Here is a 21758-nt window from a genome sequence, read left to right as displayed (position 1 = left end):
GTTCTTGACATGGCTTGTTCTCGCCTTCATTGTTCTGTATCTCCGTCCCAAAGATACAGAACTGTGTGGCAAGTGTGGTCCTCCAGCCCCACAGAATTTGGCACTTCCTCCTCGGTTTTTGACTATATTACAAAAAGCCATAAATTAGTAGCCATCAACTTAAACTTCCAGGTGAATTTTAGGGTCTCCTCCCCTTTGTTGGCTCTTTATAAAGCATGGCTTTTTCCCTTCCCATCTTCACACACAGACAAAAAAAGCTATTTCATAATTACTGCCAGGGCTGAAAGGTCCGTTTTTGTGACAGCAGCCACTCTCCTCCTCTCCTACAAAGCTTTGGGCATTATAGATGACGCAAAATGGGGGCTATTATTTTAGATGTGGTAAACTGTGGCACTGCTACTGGTGAGCACTCCCTCCTAAGACACTGGCAGGGCTGCCATATGACAGATGGCCACCCAACCTCTGCCTAAATACCTCCAGTGAAGGAGAGTCCACCACTTCCAAGGGAGTCTGCTCCACTTGTTGAACAGCTTGTTGAACAGAATGCTTGTTGAACAGCTTTTACCATCAGAAAGTTCTTCCTGATGTTTAGTCAGAATCTCCTTTCTTGTAACTTGAAGCCATTGGTGCAAGTCCTACCTTCCAGAGCAGGAGAAAACAAGCTTGTTTCCTCTTCCACATGACAGCCCTTGAAATACCTGAAGATAGCTCTCGTATCTCCTCTCAGTTTCCAAAAGGCGGTGCTTTTGGTGGAGGTGCCAGTACTCGTCTCTTTATAGAAGCTAATGTTCAATTCTGATAAATTACATCAAATTCTATTGTCTCTGAAAACCAATACACTTTTCAAACCATTTCACCAGGTTTACCGACACGGAGACAGAAATCCCACTTCAACTTTTCCCACTAATGAGGTCAAAGAAGACGTTTGGCCAGGAGGATACGGACAGCTCACAACGGTCTGATAGCTGCTGTTAGAAATGAAAGCATGCTGTGATTGATTAATTAAATTAATTTCTTACTTATTAAGATACTCATTGATCAAAGTAGATTATAAAGGAAGGTTTTCTTTGCTTGTTTAATTATTTTATGTAACAGGATCTACATACTGCTCAATTGTCAAAATTGCTATGTGGTTGCTGAAGCATTGGAGTAGCTTATTATTTATTATTGCAGGCTCTCATGAATTCCTGTTTCAGTGGAAGAGGCTTGAAAATAAATAGAATTTATTTGCAGCCCATTGACCCCAAATTAAAAGTTATGGAATGTAAAATACATAAATTCATTTTGAAAGATAGAAAAGCAATCATACATTTAGAAATTGTGCGATCTGCTTAGTATTTTTTTTAAAATATAGCTGTGCTGAGATATGAGACCTGCCACAAATTTAGGTTTAAACCTTCCTGTTCTCTTGATGCTGTGAAAAGGAATAGGCCAAAATTCCATGCTTATTTTTTTTTTCACGATGCAATTTGCAACCAACATTGTTATCCTGCTCAGTACTGTATTCCATTATCTTATGAAATTGTCATAGGTAGCCTGGAAGGGCAGCACAATCTATCAATGGGTTCTATAGGCACACTTATGTTCTTGTTCCCACAGAAAGGAAATGCAGCAGCAATACAAATTGGGCCAATTCATAAAGGAGAGATATAAGGGCTACTTAAGTGATGACTACAAGTGAAATGAAGCAAGTATCGGAGCTAACACGAGACTTTCCCCCTGTTCATTTGGCAGTAAGGTTTATGGAAACGTAACAGATGAGTTCCCCCCATGCTCTTTAGATCAGGACAAGCAAATACAAGCAGAAGTGGAGAATGTGTGTGGAGGAGAGGGAACGCCGAATTATTAGAACCCGTTGGGGTTCTAAACTTACTCATAACTGCGATCCCCATGTGCCCCAAATCTCCTTGTCCAGCAGCAGCGGCAGGGACTGTTGCCAAGTATCTCCATGCTTCCTCCTCCCTACAATGGCTGTTATCAGCATGGCAGCAGAGGAAAGAAGGTGAAGGCCCCTCTCTTTCTTTTCCCATGTCCTCCTCTATTTTGGTCCTCTCTGACCCACCCCCAATATTGTTGTAACATCCCCTGGGACCTTACAGTGAAGGGCAGGGAATAAATTAAAATAATAACACTCACGACAAAAAGAATAACAACCACACTGGGGAATAAGCCCCAGAAATCATTGACATTTCCCAGCATTTGGTGATTGAGGAAGACAGAGAAGGGGGTTCTTCACTGGCTAGGACTAAACCAAAAGCTACAGAAGGACTGGGTTCCAACGCTCGCCACATTTTAAGGCACACGTTATGAACTGCTATGGTTTGTATTCTGAGAAAATGAATTGTGAAGTCCAGTGACATGACTCACACTTTCACATATCCACATGAGTTCGTCAGCCCTCACAACAGAGTGAACATGCAGGAACAGGTGGCTTGTCAGTCAAATCTGCCTCATGACTCCTGGCAGAAGTTGGGTGAAAATATTCACCAATGATTCTCAAATGTTGTTCTTTCTTCTGTTTCTCTTTGGGGTGTATGCTTAATGACCGAGCCATGTCCAAGTCTCCCCAAGAGAGTATTTTACTGGAATTCAAATCAAATTATACCTTCTGTTGTAGGATCAAAAAAGCAGCACTCTCCTATAACTACACTTTTCCTTTTCTCTACTCTCTACATTTATGTCCAAAGTACAGATCATGATTGAACCATTATGAGCGCTCAAGCCAATCTGGCCGGTCTTTTTCCTCCCCAAGGTTCCCAAATCTGGAACGCAGACATCCCTTGGCAACCAATTCCAGTTCATACTGTGCCTCATTCAGCGGAAAAGGCAAGGAAGCATTTGGCGTTCCTGAAAACTATTCAGTGGAAACATTGCAGCCTTAGAGAGGAATGTTTCCCTTCAGTATATCTTGAAGATATAGAGATATTGATATTAAGAGAGTTCAGGATATGTATGTGTGTGTATGTATATATGTATATATATATATATATATATATATATATATATATATATATATATATATATATATATATATATATAAACATGTCTTGGAGCTGTGGTGCTAAGTAAGAGCCATAATGCAAGGTGGTGTCAGAAATCTCAGATCCCAGCCTAGAAAAAACAAGGGTCACAAAAGTTGCTCAAGCAGTCATTCAGGCAGATACAAACAAAAAGACACAGAAGCAGTAAGAGTGGGAAGTTAGATGTTCTTAGTCCTAGCTGGGGGGTGGGGTGGGGTGGGGGGCGTGGAATTGCTATCACAGTAGGTTAAAGATAAAAGGGAGTGAAAGGCTTTGAATGGCTCCTTGATTTCACCAGTATTTGTCTCATCACTAAGGTCTCCTTGTAAGAGATATTTTGGTTAAGATGACAGATGCTACTAAGGCCACTGATGGAAGAAAAATGTTAATGTATTCGGCTGTAGGTATGAACATTTTAAATTGACCAAACCTGCTATAGTTCACATTTTTCCTGCTCCTTTCTAGCTCCCCTTTCTATTTGGCGACACTGTTTGTCTACTCAATTCACATTATGTTCATCACATATTTTAAAAGTTGAGTTGAACACCACTTTTTAATTTGAAGGAAAAGCAGCTGTGCCCCTGATCCTGCGACCCTGCCCTTCTGGTCTGGATTGGGCTCCACACAGTACATTGTACCTTGGGAACACATGGGGAGGGTTTGAGGCAGGAAACCTGCACAGCCCTACAACTCAGATCAGGTGTGATGTGCCAGATCAGAACAGTCACACTTCCAGATAGGTGATTAATGTAACATCTCAGTGATATTGAAGGCCACATCAGGGCAATCCCCAGGTGTCATGAGTATAGCTTAAAAGACAACCAAAATGCAAAAAATAGAATAAAATAAAAATTAACCAGATTCTTGGGCTGGGAAGAGGGAACCTCAAGTAGGGGTGTAACATATCCATTTCTGTGCTGGCATGTATTTGTTAAACAAGTGGCTCTCTCCATTTCACTGCTGCTAACATTCTGCATCCCAAACCACAATTCATTCCCCCCCCCCAAATATGACAGGTTCTTACATAATTAAGGTTGTCATGTTTTACTTCTCTCTTGTGCCTTGTAGAGCTGCAGGGCATCAGGATGTTGTTGTTGTTGTTTAGTCGTTTAGTCGTGTCCGACTCTTCGTGACCCCATGGACCATAGCATGCCAGGCACTCCTGTCTTGCACTGCCTCCCGCAGTTTGGTCAAACTCATGTTTGTAGCTTCGAGAACACTGTCCAACCATCTCGTCCTCTGTCATCCCCTTCTCCTAGTGCCCTCCATCTTTCCCAACATCAGGGTCTTTTCAAGGGAGTCTTCTCTTCTCATGAGGTGGCATCAGGATATTGATGGTCTATTGACTCCCAAACTCCAGATGGGACCCCACTCAGTAGTTTCATGTAGATAGTCATGCCATCAGCAGGAAGGGGGGGAAATGGGACTCTTCGATAATACAGTGGTACCTCGGTTTATGAACACGATTGGTTCCGGAAGTCTGTTCATAAACTGAAGCGTTCATAAACTGAAGCAAACTTTCCCATTGAAAGTAATGGAAAGTGAATTAATCCATTCCAGACGGGTCCGCGGCATTCGTAAACCGAAAATTCGTAAACCCAGGTGTTCGTAAACCGAGGTTCCACTGTGTATAGATCAGGGGTAGGTAACCCAAGGCCCGGGGGCCGGATCTGGCCCAATCGCCTTCTCAATCCGGCCCGCGGACAGTCCGGGAATCAGCCTGATTTTACATGAGTAGAATGTGCCCTTTTATTTAAAATGCATCTCTGGATTATTTGTGGGGCATAGGAATTCGTTCATTCCCCCCCTATATATATATATATATAGTCCAGCCCCCCACATGGTCTGAGGGACAGTGGACTGGCCCACGGCTGAAAAAGGTTTCTGACCCCTGATGTAGATGTTAAATGAAATGGGAGGGAAATCAAAGCCTGTGCAACCCCACACTGGCAACTACACAGGGCCAAACAACCCCCTCCCTTGAGGACCACCACCTTGGGAAAAGACCACCTCAGTAAGAACAGAAGCACTGCAAAGCTCAGAAAAATACAACAGGGACACACACTCTCTACCTTATCCTAAAGCACTGAGTACATTTGAGTAGGCATGGAACCTGCCATGAAAACCTTTTGGGGGCATATAGATTACATGGGTGGGGTAGGAGTTTGGTTTTTTTGCGTACTTAAAGTCCAGGATTTCTATGTAGAAGTGTAAGAGGGAATGAGCTACAAATGTGAAGAAACTACATGTTAAAATACTGAATTATCTGACTGTCTAGAACCAGCCTGAGGATCCTACAACTCCTAAGTTGTGCATTTCTTTCTTTTTAAGCTCCTGGTTGCATAATTGTGAAAAATAGATATTTCACATGTCATAGGCCATAATCAGAGGACTTGTCTAATATGGCATCCATAGAGCTAACAGGGTCTGAGATCAGAACTTGTGTGCGTGTGTGTGCGTGTGCGCACGTGCGCAGACACACTTCTGTAATGAGAGTTGTAAGGAATTCTTTTCTTTCCCTTTATAGCACGATATCACATTAGCTGTCCTCCAGATAGCACTGGATGTTTTGAAACCACATCTGCCTCCATATGCCGCTTGCCAATTTTTTTGAACTATATAAAGAAGACGATGGGTAAATATGAACTCACAGGTGAAATAGCCAGCAGTGGTTCACTGGGTAAACTTTTGCAAATTCACTCAGCTTCTCAAACCCACAGTGAGTGCAGTATTTCTTTTCTCAATTTGTGCACTGTTAAAATGGGTCAAAAACCAGTTGCATTCCCTCTGTGTTTGAGCCTGAAGTCCAGCTGTTCAAAATGCTTTTGAATTATCATTTCATAGTTGGGCTGAGGTGTGCGTGCCTTTGAAAGACAGAAAGGGCTGAGCCACACTTTGTGCCAGAGTTTTTCAACCTTGAGTCCCCAGATGTTGCCTTCATCTCTGGAGAGCATTTTAAGCAATTTGCTTGCATGTATTTCAGCGTTCTGCCACTGTTACATAGACCCTTCATTGGCTAGCAATACATAACTCCACCCATCCATTATCTCAGAGCATTTATTTTAGAATGGAAGTTTTCTAGTGATCCCGGGGCAATATATGGCTGCATCTTATGAGAATGACCACATTGTAGTCCAATCAGGGGGCGACCTGACTTTCTTCTTTGCAGTCAGTTCACCATCGAGATGTATTATCGGACCAGTACTGATTCTCCACCTGAACAGCTCATTTTGCCGGGCTGCGAAGTGGCTTGTCCCTTGCAGAAGTTTAAAGAACTGGTTTCTCCTGTCATACCAGGGGACTGGCAAGCAGAATGTAACAGTAAATGAGAGGTAAGATAGGGTGGAAACAAACGCACGTAAAACAGATGTGTCATCATTCAAGATCCCAGCTTGACCTTCCTCTCAAAATCATAATAATAATTAGTGGGGCTGGACTGTTTTAGGTTTTGGGAATACAGCTTCCACCCCCACCTTCATCCTGCCCCACCCTCAAGACACTGGAAAGCAGGCTTCCCTGTTATCCTGGGAACTGTAGTTCATTAAGGCTGTCAGGAATTGTAGCTTTGTGAGGGGTAAAATGCAATTCCCAGTGTACTTTGGAGGACGTCACTGTTGGGAGGAAAGCTACAACAATTGTAATACGTTACCTAAAAATGAGGCAAGGCAGTAGATGCAAAGGCAGCCTATTCTTCCTCTTTACTGATTCCTACTTTCTTTTTTTTTTAGTAATACTTATTGGTAAAAAAAATTCACTTCCTTTCAGGCTTCAATTCCTTCAGGCGTCTTCTCCAAGTTTATTTGGAGTCAGTATGTTAAGTATGAATGAATGAATTTATTAATACGGTCACAGACCAGCATCAACACGCACAATATCACAGATCATAAAACATAACAAAAATACAAAGGGCAGAGTGAATATAACAAGGCTTTAAATATAAAATTAAAATTACTTATTAACGAACCCCCTGTAGTTAACATTTAGGGGTTGGATCATTATGGGATACCACTTGCTTCCTGCGATTGATTGCAGACACACAAAATTTGGCTACATTTAATGTAGTCTTGGGATTCTTGTCCTCTAGCAGTAGTTTTAAACTATGATGTTCGGATTCTTTCATGAACTTTTGCAAGACAGGTGTAATAAAAGTCAAACGTATATCTTCATACAAACGACAACGTAAAAGTACATGTGAGGCAGTTTCTATGTTAAGTAGTGTTAATTTCTTCTTAAGCAATTTCTGTTACCCACTTTGCCACAAGTACTTTTAAGGTAGTTAACAAAATGCAATACCCCACCCCAGTTATCCTCAAACAACCCTATGAAGTGGGCTAGACTGTGTGGCTGGCCCAAGGTGAGCCAGTCTGCTTCATGGAAAAGTGGGGGATTTGAACCCAGGTCTCCCTGGTCCTAGTCCTGCACGCTAACCAATACATCACCCTGGCTTTCATGTACTATAGATGGACATCGATCTTAAAAGGAATGCAAATGTATGCATAACTTATAAAGACTATCTGCATATTTCCCAAATATATATTTCTAAATGTGGGCAGTGTTTTTGACCTTTCTGGATGTTGCTGTTATCTCTCATCTTCTACCAGGATGAAATGGAAAGTCAAATAAAGGGCAAATCAGCAAATTAACATCCTCAGGGAGGAAACTGGAGAGTGAATAAATTGTGGGACACCAGCAGCACTACATGACGGTTGATGCTTTCATGCAGTCCTCCTCATCAACATTTTCTTCTTCCCAGTGATAATTCTAATCAAATAAAAACCAGGCAAACAAGTTGCAATAAATTAGTTTGAGCAAACACCACCAACTGCCACATCATTTGCAAGTCAATGTGTATTTATACGCTGCTGAACTGTAAATTCTTGGGGTCGGGGAAGCCTCTGGGGGTGAGGGGAAGCAAGGATTTATTTTGCAACATTACTGGCAAATATAAGGGTTAGGATAAAGCATTCCCAAGTGCTACTGAGCTTTATTATTATTATTATTATTATTATTATTATTATTATTATTATTATTATTACCCCACCCATCTGGCTGGGTTTCCCCAGCCACTCTGGGTGGCTCCCAACAGAATATTAAAAACACAATAAAACATCAAACATTAAAAGCTTCCCTAAACAGGGTTGCCTTCAGATGTCTTCTAAAAGTCAGATAGTTGCTTTTTTCCTTGACATCTGACGGGGGGGGCATTCCACAGGGTGGGTGCCACTACCGAGAAGGCCCTCTACCTGGTTGCCTGTAGCCTTACTTCTCACAATGAGGGAACCGCCAGAAGGCCCTCGGTGCCGGACCTCAGTGTGCGGGCTGAACAATGGGGGTGGAGACACTCCAATAATCTTTTTCAGTAACCCATTTACCTATTTCATGCACAAATCCTGTATTCTTCAAGCACCGCTTTCATTTATCCAACTGTTGGATAGGCCAGAAGGTTTGAATTCTGACAACTCATCTAGTGCAGTAAACAATAAATACAGATCATTCATGGGGGCGGGCAACCTGCCAGAAACAATAAAGGAAAAACATTGAGAAAGGAGGGCTGTGCTACCAGGACAAGTTGTACAGGATCTCAGCTTATCACTGCAGTTCTGTTCAGTTTCTACAGCTTTGAAGTGCCTGATCCCATGCCAGCTGCAAAGGCTGTTCCAGCTCCCTCCTCCCTATGTCAAAGAAGATGTGCGGGTGGGGAGAGAAACATATTGTTGCATGTCACCCCAATCACTGAGAGGAGTGAGATTCCAGGGGTTCCAGACACTTTCCCGGGGTTCATGTTCCATTCAGAATGAGGTACAGCAGAGACTGTGGTGTCTTTACGATATATGGTTTATTCACATATATGCAACCTGAGCTTACGATGGAGGGGCTCATGGCATCAACACTCCGAAAAGGTCTTGCTTCTCCCATTGCCACAGTTAAGAGCAGTAGATTCTTAATCTGGGGGACCGGGTTCGTGTCTCCGCACCTCCACATGCAGCTGCTGGGTGTCCTTGGGCTAGTCACACTTCTCTGAAGTCTCTCAGCCCCACTCACCTCACAGAGTGTTTGTTGTGGGGGAGAGGAAGGAAAAGGAGAATGTTAGCCACTTTGTGACTCCTTAGGGTAGTGATAAAGCGGGATATCAAATCCAAACTCTTCTTCTTCTTGGTCTGAAGCAGAAATCAAGGGTCCATACTTAGGGACATTACCAAGAAGCTGGTCTGACTATTCCAGCAATGGAATCCTTGCTGGATCCAGCAATTAGAAGGGACTCATGCATACAGCCTAACCCTGCCAAAACAACAGCAGCAACTCACAACAATTCTAATGGTTTGTCCTGCTGGCTTTCAAGCTGGCTTTGTCAAAATCAGTGTCAACTTGTCCTTTTTTAATGTGTTTCCCACACACACAATGCTGATAGCCTTGAACTTGTTAATGTCTTTCACCTGCATTTTCCAAATTACTAACAGCCTCCAGCTTTTTGAGGTTGTAAAAGCATTTTGGCTCTGGTGTGCAAATAATTCAGATTCTATATTCCTGAATTCAGTAGTGGCACAACAACTATTAAAGATGCCCTTTCCTTCTCTCTGTGGTGGCTTTTATTTACGTGGACGTTGCCACCCTTCCACCTCCCTTTAGAGTTCTCAAACAGAAGTCATTTATATAGGTGGTTTTTGCAGCAGGTAATTGTGTTAAAATCTTCAACTGGTCATCAAATTGCATTGCACTCTATAAACAACTTCCTCTGTTCTTCTGAAAAAGTGGTATCAATATGTCCATAATGAAAAATATTCCTGAAGCGCTCAAGGAGTTGCTACTGTTTTTCCAGCAATAGAATTTGCAGGGAAAGAGTCTGCGTACTTGTATACTTCTGAATTCAATGAATTTCTGGATTCTACTAATTACAGAAACCAATAAGTTTATCCTATCAAAAAACAATTGCGGTCTTTTCATGATTAACCTGGGTGTGCTGTATTTAATATGGAGGATAACAGGACCCCTTTGGGCCATAATGAATGACCCCAATGAAGCATTTAGAACAAATGTACACACTGATTGGGTGTCCTCAAATATCTAAACTGATGAAACTGTGGAAAAGAACTTACTCACTAGATGTCACTCTACTCCTTCAAATCTCAGATTGTGGTTAAGTCAGCCAGGGATGTTTTTCACTGTGAGTTAGAATCTCCACACAAAAAAACAAGGAATATTCAGTGTTATGTTGGAGGGGATGCCAGGAAACAGGGAATTATGTTCATATGTGGTGGGGGTGTAAATGTGTACAAATATGTACATTTTTTTGGCAAGGGGTGTTTAAGGAAATAACAGAAATCACTGAGTTAAAGCTGACCGAAAATCCAGAGGTAGCATTATTACCAATTTACGATGGTGTGGAAGGTTCATAGGCTATGAAGGACATGCTCACAAATTTATTGGTAGCTGCACGAATTATTATAGCTACGGTAGGAAGTGGAAGGGGCAAGCAGAATATAAAAGGGAAGAATGGTATAAAGAGATGTGTGATATAGCTATTAATGATAAAGGTAAGATGGGGAATATGCAGGAGAAATTATTTTGAGGAGATATGGAGGGGGTTTGTAGAATTTGTACTGTTAAAACGGAAAGGGGTCAAACCATCGCAAGAGGTGTTGAAATTTTGGGAGGTTGGATAGTTACAATGGAATGGTCTCAGTGGTGGGGTGCACAATTTTATTCTTATTTATTTATGATTATTACTTTGTCAAAATAAATAAAAAATTTTATAAAAAACCCACACAAAAAGAAAAGGGGAAAAATAATCTCCACTGTTCCCCCATTCACATTTAATGGGGAAGCTACGTAACATAATCAAATATTTATTCTCCTGTGTTTTCCCTGTGCTTTATCCAGTTTCTTTTGAGAACTCACAAAGCCTCTTTTTTCTTCTTTTTCTTCTTTTCTGATGGGTGGGGTGGAAAACTGAACAGTAGTAGCATGATTGCTGCAGGCATAGATTATTTTGGCAAGGTAGTTCCACCCTTTCTGAAGGGACGTAGTTTTGACATGTGCGCCTTGATCCAAACAATTCCAATGTGCTCCAGTTCAGGGGGACAGATCTGGGGACAAAAAGTAGCCTGTTGGTTCCTGCTTAATTGTTTTAGATAGATACTTTATTGTCCTTGTACATAGTACAATGAAATTGAATGCCGTCCCATGAAAACAAAAACAAAAACAAAAACACAATTACCGGTACAGCCACACATACATACACACACACACATCGCAACTCCCCAATATCATATTATTTAGTTACATATTATTGGAGCCTCAGCTTCAGGATCTGTCCTACCAGTGAGCACTCAGGGCTGATTTCCTTCAGAATGGATAGGTTTGATCTTCTTGCAGTCCATGGGGCTCTCAAGAGTCTCCTCTCCAGGGGGGAGAGCAGCGAGAGCGACGTTGCGCCCCAAAGAACCCCGGGTCGAGCATCCCGGGGATGAAATTGCTCAGCAGAGCCCCAATCCGGACTCCCCAACTCTCCGGTAAGCTCTAATAAGAGCCCCGGAGCAAGAAGGGTAGTAGTCACGGGGGGCATCTTGAGCGACAGCGTTACCCTAACGGAGTGAAGCTCCGAGCCGGAGGCTGAGAGCGCTGGATACTTCCAAAGAACAAGCTGGAAAAAAGACTGTGAGTAAAGGATTTAAAAGCATTTTATTGGATTATAATTTGGAAATGGGAGAGAGAGAAAAACGGAAGCCACCTCCTCCCACTGGTAGTTTTAAGAAGCAGTTAATAAAAGTACCCGAAGCCGAGATCAGAAGTTTCTTTTTAATATAAAGATATCTTCAAGGACTTAAAAAAGATTCTCCCCTGGAAGCAGGGTAAAAGGGGAGAAGGATATTGATGATTAAAATTCCCGACAAAGAGAGGAATCAGAATTGGGAAAAGCCTATTTTTTCCCTGGAGCCGGCAGCCCTGACAGATCAGTGAGTTTATTAGGATATTATAAAGGAAAAGAAGGAAAAGAGTTTTTGACTTTCTGGAATTCATATGTTAAATATTTGTATAGAATTTAATGTAATAGGACTTTGAGAAGATACATTGCAGCCAGTTTTGTGAAAATGCGGTTGGGGAAATAAGTAGTGACTATTTCCCGTCCTCCAAGACAAGTTTTGACCTTGAAAGGACTGGAAAATGTCAACAAAAGTGTATCCACCTGGGTTTCAGCAAAATGTTTTGAGAAGCCTGTGGGAACTGAAAACTGGAATGTACCATGACGGAATACAACTGCAAGAAATAAAGCAGCAACTACAGATGGAGGACACTAATGATGGAATACCAGACGAAGACAGTACAGAAATTGAATCGAAAGACAGTGACAGTGATAGTGTAAACCAAAATGAAGTCCACCACGAAGGAAAAGAGGAATACGTACAACAAGAAGGCTTGAGGAATATCCCTCTTATGTGGAGGGAAGGACAGGAACTTGTAGGAATTCAGAACAAGGAAAAGGACGTTCAAAGAAGTGGGAAAATCCCGGGGGGGGGGCACAATGATTGCTGGGTTGTAAAACATTGGAGAAAGGGGGTGGGATGAAAGGAGAATGGACATTTGATTACTAGGACTGATTAAAAGGACTGAAAACTGGACTGACGATTATGGAACTTGCTAGAATGGAAGGGGTTAGCTGGGAATAGGGGAAGAGAAGGTATATTAGAGGATAGTCTTATAGTGAATTAAAATTGGGAATGAAAAAATGGTTTAAACGTTATGGAGGTTTTTGGAGGAAAATTTAGGCAAGGGAAGAAAACAGATTTTGAATAGGTTGAATTAAGATATGTTATGAAAATGATAATATTAAATTTAGAATGTTGTAAGAAGTTATAAGAAAAAGGATTAGTATATTTAAAAGAAGGTTAGAAAAATTGGCAAAAAGAAAGGGGACAATGATAAGAAAACTGTTAAAGGAGAATTTAAAATGAAGACCGGGGAAGGGGGGAGGTAGGGGAAGCCTTCAAAATAATGTTTATGGATAATGAATGGATATGGTATTTTTCTTCTTCTTTTTTGTTTTTGTTTTTCTGTTTTTCTTTTCTCTTTTCATTTTTTGTGGGGGGGGGTGGGGCTTTTCTTTTTTATAAGATATGTATAGATAGATAGATAGTTGGGTGGACTCCCTCCTTAATCTTCCCTCGCCATCCTAGAGCTTCCTGGTGGCAGGAGGGGGCTCTGGGGGGGGAGAGGGAGGAGGGGACAAACCCAATTATAAAATGGACCACCTTCAACTATCCACTTTGCATGGGACTCTCTCGTGGCAGGAGTGGGCTCGTGGGGGGGGGTAGAAGAAGAGGGAGAATATGTTATGTACGTCTTGCTTTATTGTGTAAAATTAATAAAAATTATTATAAAAAAAGAGTCTCCTCCAGCACCATAATTCAAAAGCATCAATTCTTTAGCAATCAGCCTTCTTTATGGTCCAGCTCTCACTTCCATACATCACTACAGTACTGGGAAAACCATAGCTTTAACTATATGGACCTTTGTTGGCAAGGTGATGTCTCTGCTTTTTAAGATGCTGTCAAGGTTTGTCATTGCTTTTCTCCCAAGAAGCAGGCGTCTTTTAATTTCGTGACTGCTGTCACCATCTGCAGTGATCATGGAACCCTAGAAAGTAAAATCTCTCACTGCCTCCATTTCTTCCCCTTCTATTTGCCAGGAGGTGATGGGACTACTACCAAAGGGTAGTAGTCAACTACATTTTACTCAGAGTAGACCAATAGAAATTAAGGCTCAGGTAAATTAATTTGAGTAGGTCTGATTAGCATTTAGTTGAATGGCACCCAGAGAATCTTACCTTAAAGATAATCAAATTTATTATGGCATAAGAAGACACTACGGTCCATTTCATTAGATGCATCAAATGCTATCCTGAGTTTCAGAGGTGTGTGTGTGTGTGTACACGGACACACACACACACACACACACACACACACACACACGGCTTGTGGAAATAAGATGTAAACTTAGTGAGAGGACTTTGGTATATAAAGGTTGGTTCTGTTGCCGGCCCTACTATTGGGCAGAATTAAACAACCACCTCAGCCAACGGTTACGATGAGTGGGGCGTGATGGTGAAGTGTTGATGGGCAAGGGCTATGCGGAACTTAAAGAACTTTTTTCTCACTTGCCTTTATAATTTTAACTATATGCTCCTCAGACTCGTTGGGCAAGGCTCCCACCTTTGACATGAAGCATTTTTGCTTCTTCCTCCCTCCTTGAAACCTTAAACCTAGGAAGGGCCTGTGTAACCCACTGCTGTGCATTACTTTAACAAGGGCAAACACATTCATTAGGAGAGGTGAGGCAAAGAGCAGCCACCATTATGGGCAACTACCTCAGAAAGTTTAGATATGCCCAATGTTACCTTTCTGTAAGGCCCTGAACCTTTAAGTGCAGGTTGGTAGTGAGGCTTCCCTTAAACTTTCAAAATGAGTTATGAATTTCCTCAGCACTGTAAGATTCCCTCTTTTTTTGGTTGATATCTTTTTTGTTATAAAGGGCTCTAAATTTTAGTTCCTGAGCATGATGACTTTTGGGGAAACTGCTGTGGAGCTGAGGTGAATGTGAAGAAATTGTTTCTGCTCCTGTCAGCGTGAAGCTCAAACTTCATGAGGCCACATCCCAAAAGATATTTCTGTGGAAAGATTGTCCTATATGTTATTAATTTCACGACACTTCTGTAAATGATAGCATTTTTGTTAAATCCTCATTGATGTATTGATATTTAAGATAAGTCGTGACCGACTCTGGGGTTGCGGTGCTCATCTCGCGTTATTGGCCGAGGGAGCCGGCGTACAGCTTCCAGACCATGTGGCCAGTATGACAAAGCCGCCTCTGGCGAACCAGAGCAGCACGCAGAAACACTGTTTACCTTCCCACTGTAGCGGTACCTATTTATCTATTTGCACTTTGACATGCTTTCGAACTGCTAGGTTGGCAGTTCATGTTATTTACCTCTGTATAAAATCTTTGCTATGAGTCCCTCCAGACGAGATCCTAAACCTTTGATAAACAAACTAAATAAGTTAAATAGTTACATCTGTATGCCAAGCCTTCTGAGGTAAAATGGTGCCGCTACACATCACTAAAATCATATGTGAAAGCACCCCCACTTTGTTCTTATTTTCATTTATTGAACATACGTGTACGGAATCTTAATTAATGGAAATGATTATGGCAATGTGCCCTATCTTTAGTGCCATGAAATATAATTTTCATTTCCCTCAAACAACCAGGCACACTCAGTTCCTCTCTTGCAATTCTTGGTTGCCCTGTATTAGCTAAAGGGCAACATCCTGACCATAATGGATGCCCATGATGCTCTGTAGCCAATGCAGCTTCTGACTTTCAACTCTGAAATGTCTGTGTCCAATTTCCGCTCAGGGCAAATGTTACTATGGTCCATTGGATGTTGGGTCTGTTTCTACAATAGTATGTACGTCAGCTTTTTAACATTCTCTTCTTCAATGAACACTTGATCTATGGAGATAATGGTATTGTGTTGTGCTGATGTCCTCCTTGACTGACCATGCTGTGGAACCGTAATGCCCATGATTATTTGCCCATGCAAATACTTCAACTGGCCATGAGATTATGCATCTGTGCAGAATATCTTCTTCTTCTTCTTTTTAATCATTTTTATTGTTTTTCCATATACAAAGTTATAAACAAAGAACTGTAAAGTATATTCATATAGAGATTCCTCCGAATCTCAGGACTTCCCCCCATCCCCACCATGGGGTCCCATTTTAAACATTTAATAAATAAGAAGACAAAGGGAAAACAATTTAAATAAGATCCAAAAAGAACTCGAGGAAAAAGAAAAAGAATTAGTAAAAAAACCCAAAGATACTAAAGTGGCATCTGAAATTAAGATTCTGCAAACAGAGTTATCAATATTAACGGGACAAGAAATGGAGAAAAAAATTAAGTGGGCCAAACAAAGAAATTTTGAAATGGGGGGGAAAGTGGGGAAGTTATTGGCTTGGCAATTAAAAAAGAAACAGAATGAAAGAATAATCACAAATATCAAAATGGATGGGAAAAATTGGGTTAAGAGAGAAAATATACATAAATGCTTCATGAAATATTATGGGAATTTGTATAAAGGAGACCAAATTAATGAGAAAATGATAAGAGAATATATCAGAAACCATAAGTTAGAAAAGATAAGGGAGGAAGAGAAAGAGAGGTTAAATAAACCCATTTCCTTGCAAGAGGTACATGAAGCAATTGGGAATTTAAAAGCAGGGAAGTCCCCTGGTACGGATGGGCTCACTAGCCAGCATTACAAAACCCTCAAAGAAGAAATAGGAGAGACTTATGTGAAAGTAGTCAATAAAATAATGGAAGAAGGGAAAATGCCCCAGTCTCGGCAAGAGGCTTTTATAACTCTCATACCGAAGGGAGACAAAATGGATTCAGTAGAGAACTTTAGGCCCATTTCCCTATTAAATGTTGATTACAAGATATTCGCAGCAATCATGGCAAAAAGATTAAAGGGGGTGCTAAATAGAATCATAGAAAAAGAACAACAAGGATTTCTCCCCCAAAGGAGGATGAACAATAATGTTAGAATTCTGATCAATTTGATTGAATACCTTGATTGGAACCCTGGTCGGGAAGCTGCCTTGATATTCCTGGACGCGGAGAAGGCATTTGACAATGTCAACTGGGAGTATATGAAAGGAGTAATAAAAGAAATAGGAATAGAAGGGAATTTTTTCAGAAGTATAGATACAATTTAAAAAAAACAAAAAGGAACTCTGATAATAAATGGAGACCTCTCCGAAGAAATTGAAATATCAAGGGGCACCCGGCAGGGATGCCCACTCTCCCCCCTCCTTTTCATCCTAACAATTGAAAGCCTACTGAAGGAAATAAAAGAAAGCGAGAGGATTAAAGGAATTAAAGTGGGTAGAAGTACATATAAAACGCGAGCTTTTGCAGATGACGTCATCATAATTTTAGAGGATCCTCTAGAGACAATAGGGCATTTGAAAAGAGTTCTAAATGATTACGGTAAAGTATCGGGCTTTAAAATAAATATGAACAAAACGAAAATTATTACAAAAAATTTAAGAGAAAAAGGGATAAAAGAATTGAGGGAAAAATCAGGATGGGAAATTGTAAATAAAGTGAAGTATTTGGGAATTGAAATTACAGCCAAAAATATAAACCTATTTGAAAATAATTATGGGAAAAAATGGAAGGAGATAGAGAGAGAGTTAGAAAGATGGAGTAATCTACAGATGACGTTATCTGCAAGGATAGCGGCGATCAAAATGGTAATATTACCAAAATTATCATTCTTATTTCAAATGCTCCCAATTGTGGAAAAAAAGGAAATTTTCGAAAAATGGAGGAAAGGGTTGAGTAAATTTATATGGGGGAAGAAAAGGCCAAGGATACAATACAGATTGTTGACTGATGCAAAGGAGAGGGGAGGATGGGGGGTCCCAGACCTAAGATTATACCATGCGGCAGCAAGCTTGGTGTGGCTAAAAGAATGGGTAGAATTGGATAATAAAGAGATATTAGACATAGAAGGGTTCAATAATATTCAGGGATGGCATCAATATTTATTAGAGGGGGGGAAAGGCGGATATAAAGAATTCACGAACCACGTGTTTAAAAGATCTTTATTAAAAATTTGGTATGAACATAAAAATATTTTGGAGCCGAAAACGCCCTGGTGGGCCTCCCCTATGGAAGCAACTGAACTATTCAGCAAATTCAGGCAGGGTAGATGGCCGACGTATTCGGATATCCTAGAGAGAGAGGGAGAACAATTAAGATTAAAACCATATCAAGTATTAAAACATGAATGCATGAGCTGGCTTCATTATGGCCAGATCCAAAGCTTATTTAATAAACATTTGAAAATTGGTTTTCCCGAAAATAAATCTAAATTGCAGGAGATATTATTGGAAAATGGTGGAAAACCAATGTCAAAACTCTATGCTTACCTTCTCGAGTGGGAATTAAAGGATGAATTGGTAAAAACCACGATGATACGTTGGGCCCAAGACTTAGGGAGACCTATATTTAGTAACAAATGGGAAAGACTCTGGAAAGAATGAATGAAATTCACGGCGTGCTCAGGTATTAAGGAGAATATTCTTAAAATGGTTTATAGATGGCATCTAACGCCGGCCAAAATTGCCAAAATACACAAAAATGATTCCAACAAATGTTGGAAATGTAAAGAGAAAATTGGTAATTATTACCACTGCTGGTGGCAGTGTGGCAAGGTTCAAGGATTTTGGAACGGAGTATATGAAAAATTGAAAAAAATGTTGAAAATGACGTTCCCCAAAAACCCAGAAATATTTTTATTGAATATGATCCCAGAAAATATTCCCGAAGGAAAGAGAAATATATTATTATATGCTAGTGCAGCGGCCAGACTATTGTTAGCTAAAAATTGGAAGGGTGAAAAGATGCCGACAATATATGAGTGGCAGGAGAAATTGGTTGAATTCATGAATTTAGATAAAATGACCACAGCAATAAGGAACATCCCCAAACAGAAATGTATTAAGGAATGGAAACAGGTAGAGGACTATTTAAGAAAAGAGAATTTTAATATAGATCTGGTGATATGCTTATATTGAAGATAAAAAACAGGGAAAAATTAATAATAAATATAAAAATTAGCAGTAGGAATTTAAGGATAATCCAAAAGAAGCAAGAATTTGGGAAATTTGTAAAATAAAGCGATGTATGAACAGTGGGAAGTTTTTTCTTTTTCTTATGGCAATTTCCAACTTTTAATCTATAATTTTCCTTTTCCCTTTTCCTTGTTTATCTTTTTATCTTAGGATTTATAATTCAAACCTTAAGTTTATATGATATCTTACCTGGTACATTATTATAGGTGTCGATTTCCGTTATGTTATATCATTGTGTATTATCAGTTATATTATTTGATATGTTAAATTGTAAGACTATTGAAATGGAATAACATTTCAAATTAGTGTTTATATGTTCTCTGTCTTACTATATATATGTGTGCATATATATGGTTACATATATATAGCTCTTCCCCCCCCTTTTTTTTCTTTTTCTTTTTCTCCCTCTTTTTTTGCTATTCTTTGTTGTTGTCTGAATGTGATTTTTTGCTAATTTGTTATGTTGTGCCTTTGTTTTTGGTTAAATGAATTTCATATTGTACCTTGTGTTTGTATAACCGAAATAAAGTTTATTTTTAATTTTTTAAAAAAAACATTTAATACTGTACTACATATTCTTCCATACTCCAATTTTTATATCAAACCATGTTATCCATAATAATTTTAACACTACAGGGAAAGTTAAAATTCTGCTTTTGTTTCCATCTGCTTACAGTGGTTTCCTAAATAGCTTATAAATTTTTCCCATTCTTTTATAAAGTTTTTGTCCTCTTGGTTTCTGAGTGTTCCTGTCAGTTTTGCCATCTCCGCATAGTCCATCAGCTCAGTTTGCCATTCTTTTCTGGTAGGGACTTTGTCTTCTTTCCATCTCTGGGCTAGTAGCATCCGGGTGGCTGTTGTTCCATACATTAAAGTCTTCTCTGCTCCTTTGGTATGTCGGTACCTATAGGTAAAGGTAAAGGGGCCCCTGACCATCAGGTCCAGTCGTGACCGACTCTGGGGTTGCGGTGCTCATCTCGCTCTATAGGCCGAGGGAGCCGGCGTACAGCTTCCAGATCATGTGGCCAGTATGACAAAGCCGCTTCTGGCAAACCAGAGCAGCACACGGAAACACCGTTTACCTTCCCACTGTAGAGGTACTTATTTATCTACTTGCACTTTGACATGCTTTCGAACTGCTAGGTTGGCAGTTCATGTTATTTACCTCTGTATAAAACCTTTGCTGTGAGTCCCTCCAGACGAGATCCTAAACCTTTGATAAACAAACTAAATAAGTTAAATAGTTGCATCTGTATGCCAAGCCTTTCTGAGGTAAAATGGTGCAGCTACACATCACTAAAATCATATGTGAAAGCACCCCCACTTTGTTCTTATTTTCATTTATTGAACATGCGTGTACGGAATCTTAATTAATGGAAATGATTATGGCAATGTGCCCTTTCCTTAGTGCCATGAATTATAATTTTCATTTCCCTCAAACAACCAGGCACAGTCGGGTCCTCTCTTGCAACTCTTGGTTGCCCTGTATTAGCTAAAGGGCACCATCCTGACCATAATGGATGCCCATGATGCTCTGTAGCCAATGCAGCTTCTGACTTTCAACTCTGAAATGGCTATGTCCAATTTCTGCTCAGGGCAAATGTTACTATGGTCCATTGGATGTTGGGTCTGTTTCTACAATAGTATGTACGTCAGCTTTTTAACATTCTCTTCCTCAATGAACACTTGATCTATGGAGATAATGGTATTGTGCTGTGCTGATGTCCTCCTTGACTGACCATGCTGTGGAACCGTAATGCCCGTGATTATTTGCCCATGCAAATACTTCAACTGGCCATGAGATTATGCATCTGTGCAGAATATCTTCTTCTTCTACTTTTTAATTATTTTTATTGTTTTTCCATATACAAAGTTATAAACAAAGAACTGTAAAGTATATTCATACGGAGATTCCTCCGAATCTCAGGACTTCCCCCCCATCCCCACCATGGGGTCCCATTTTAAGCATTTAATACTGTACTACATATTCTTCCATACTCCAATTTTTATATCAAACCATGTTATCCATAATAATTTTAACACTACACGTAAAGTTAAAATTCTGCTTTTGTTTCCATCTGCTTACAGTGGTTTCCTAAATAGCTTATAATTTTTTTCCATTCTTTTATAAAGTTTTTGTCCTCTTGGTTTCTGAGTGTTCCTGTCAGTTTTGCCATCTCCGCATAGTCCATCAGCTCAGTTTGCCATTCTTTTCTGGTAGGGACTTTGTCTTCTTTCCATCTCTGGGCTAGTAGCATCCGGGTGGCTGTTGTTCCATACATTAAAGTCTTCTCTGCTCCTTTGGTATGTCGGTACCTATAGGTAAAGGTGAAGGGGCCCCTGACCATCAGGTCCAGTCGTGTCCGACTCTGGGGTTGCGGCGCTCATCTCGCTCTATAGGCCGAGGGAGCCAGCGTTTGTCCGCAGACAGCTTCTGGGTCATGTGGCCAGCATGACAAAGCTGCTTCTGGCGAACCAGAGCAGCGCACGGAAATGCCGTTTACCTTCCCGCCGGAGCAGTCCCTATTTATCTACTTGCACTTTGATGTGCTTTCAAAATGCTAGGTGGGCAGGAGCTGGGACTGAGCAACGGGAGCTCACCCCGTTGCAGGGATTTGAACCGCCGACCTTCTGATCAGCAAGCCCTAGGCTCTGTGGTTTAACCCACAGCGTCACCTGGGTCCCGTTGGTACCTATAACTCCAAAAAAAAAAGTTTCTGCGTTCTTAACAAAAGTTATTTTAAGCACTTTTTCATTTCATAATATATCATCTCCCAGAAAGCTTTTATTACCTTACATGTCCACCACATATGATAAAATTGTACCTTTTTTTCTTTACATCTCCAGCAGATATTATTACTTGTCCTATACATTTTTGTACGGAATATCTTCTAAATAGGTTTGGGTTATTGTTTCCACCATCACTGACATACCTTCACCCTGAGTAACAACCAGTGTGGTGGGCGAGTGGGATGTTTCTCCCCTCCTGGCAGCAATACCACTATGTTTGCTTATTTATTTAGAAGATTTGCACCCC

At 40.5% G+C, this 21758-nt stretch overlaps 1 pseudogene; it reads left to right on the top strand.

Annotated features, from left to right (window-relative positions):
- Nucleotides 1–356: 356 nt before the first annotated feature.
- On the top strand, nt 357–6349 carry LOC118092146 (prostatic acid phosphatase-like; annotated as a pseudogene).
- The last annotated feature ends 15409 nt before the right edge of the window (nt 6350–21758 follow it).

This window comes from Zootoca vivipara, chromosome 12 (assembly GCF_963506605.1).
Source record: "Zootoca vivipara chromosome 12, rZooViv1.1, whole genome shotgun sequence".
NCBI lineage: Eukaryota > Metazoa > Chordata > Lepidosauria > Squamata > Lacertidae > Zootoca > Zootoca vivipara.
This window is presented reverse-complemented; position numbering and strand designations above follow the sequence as displayed.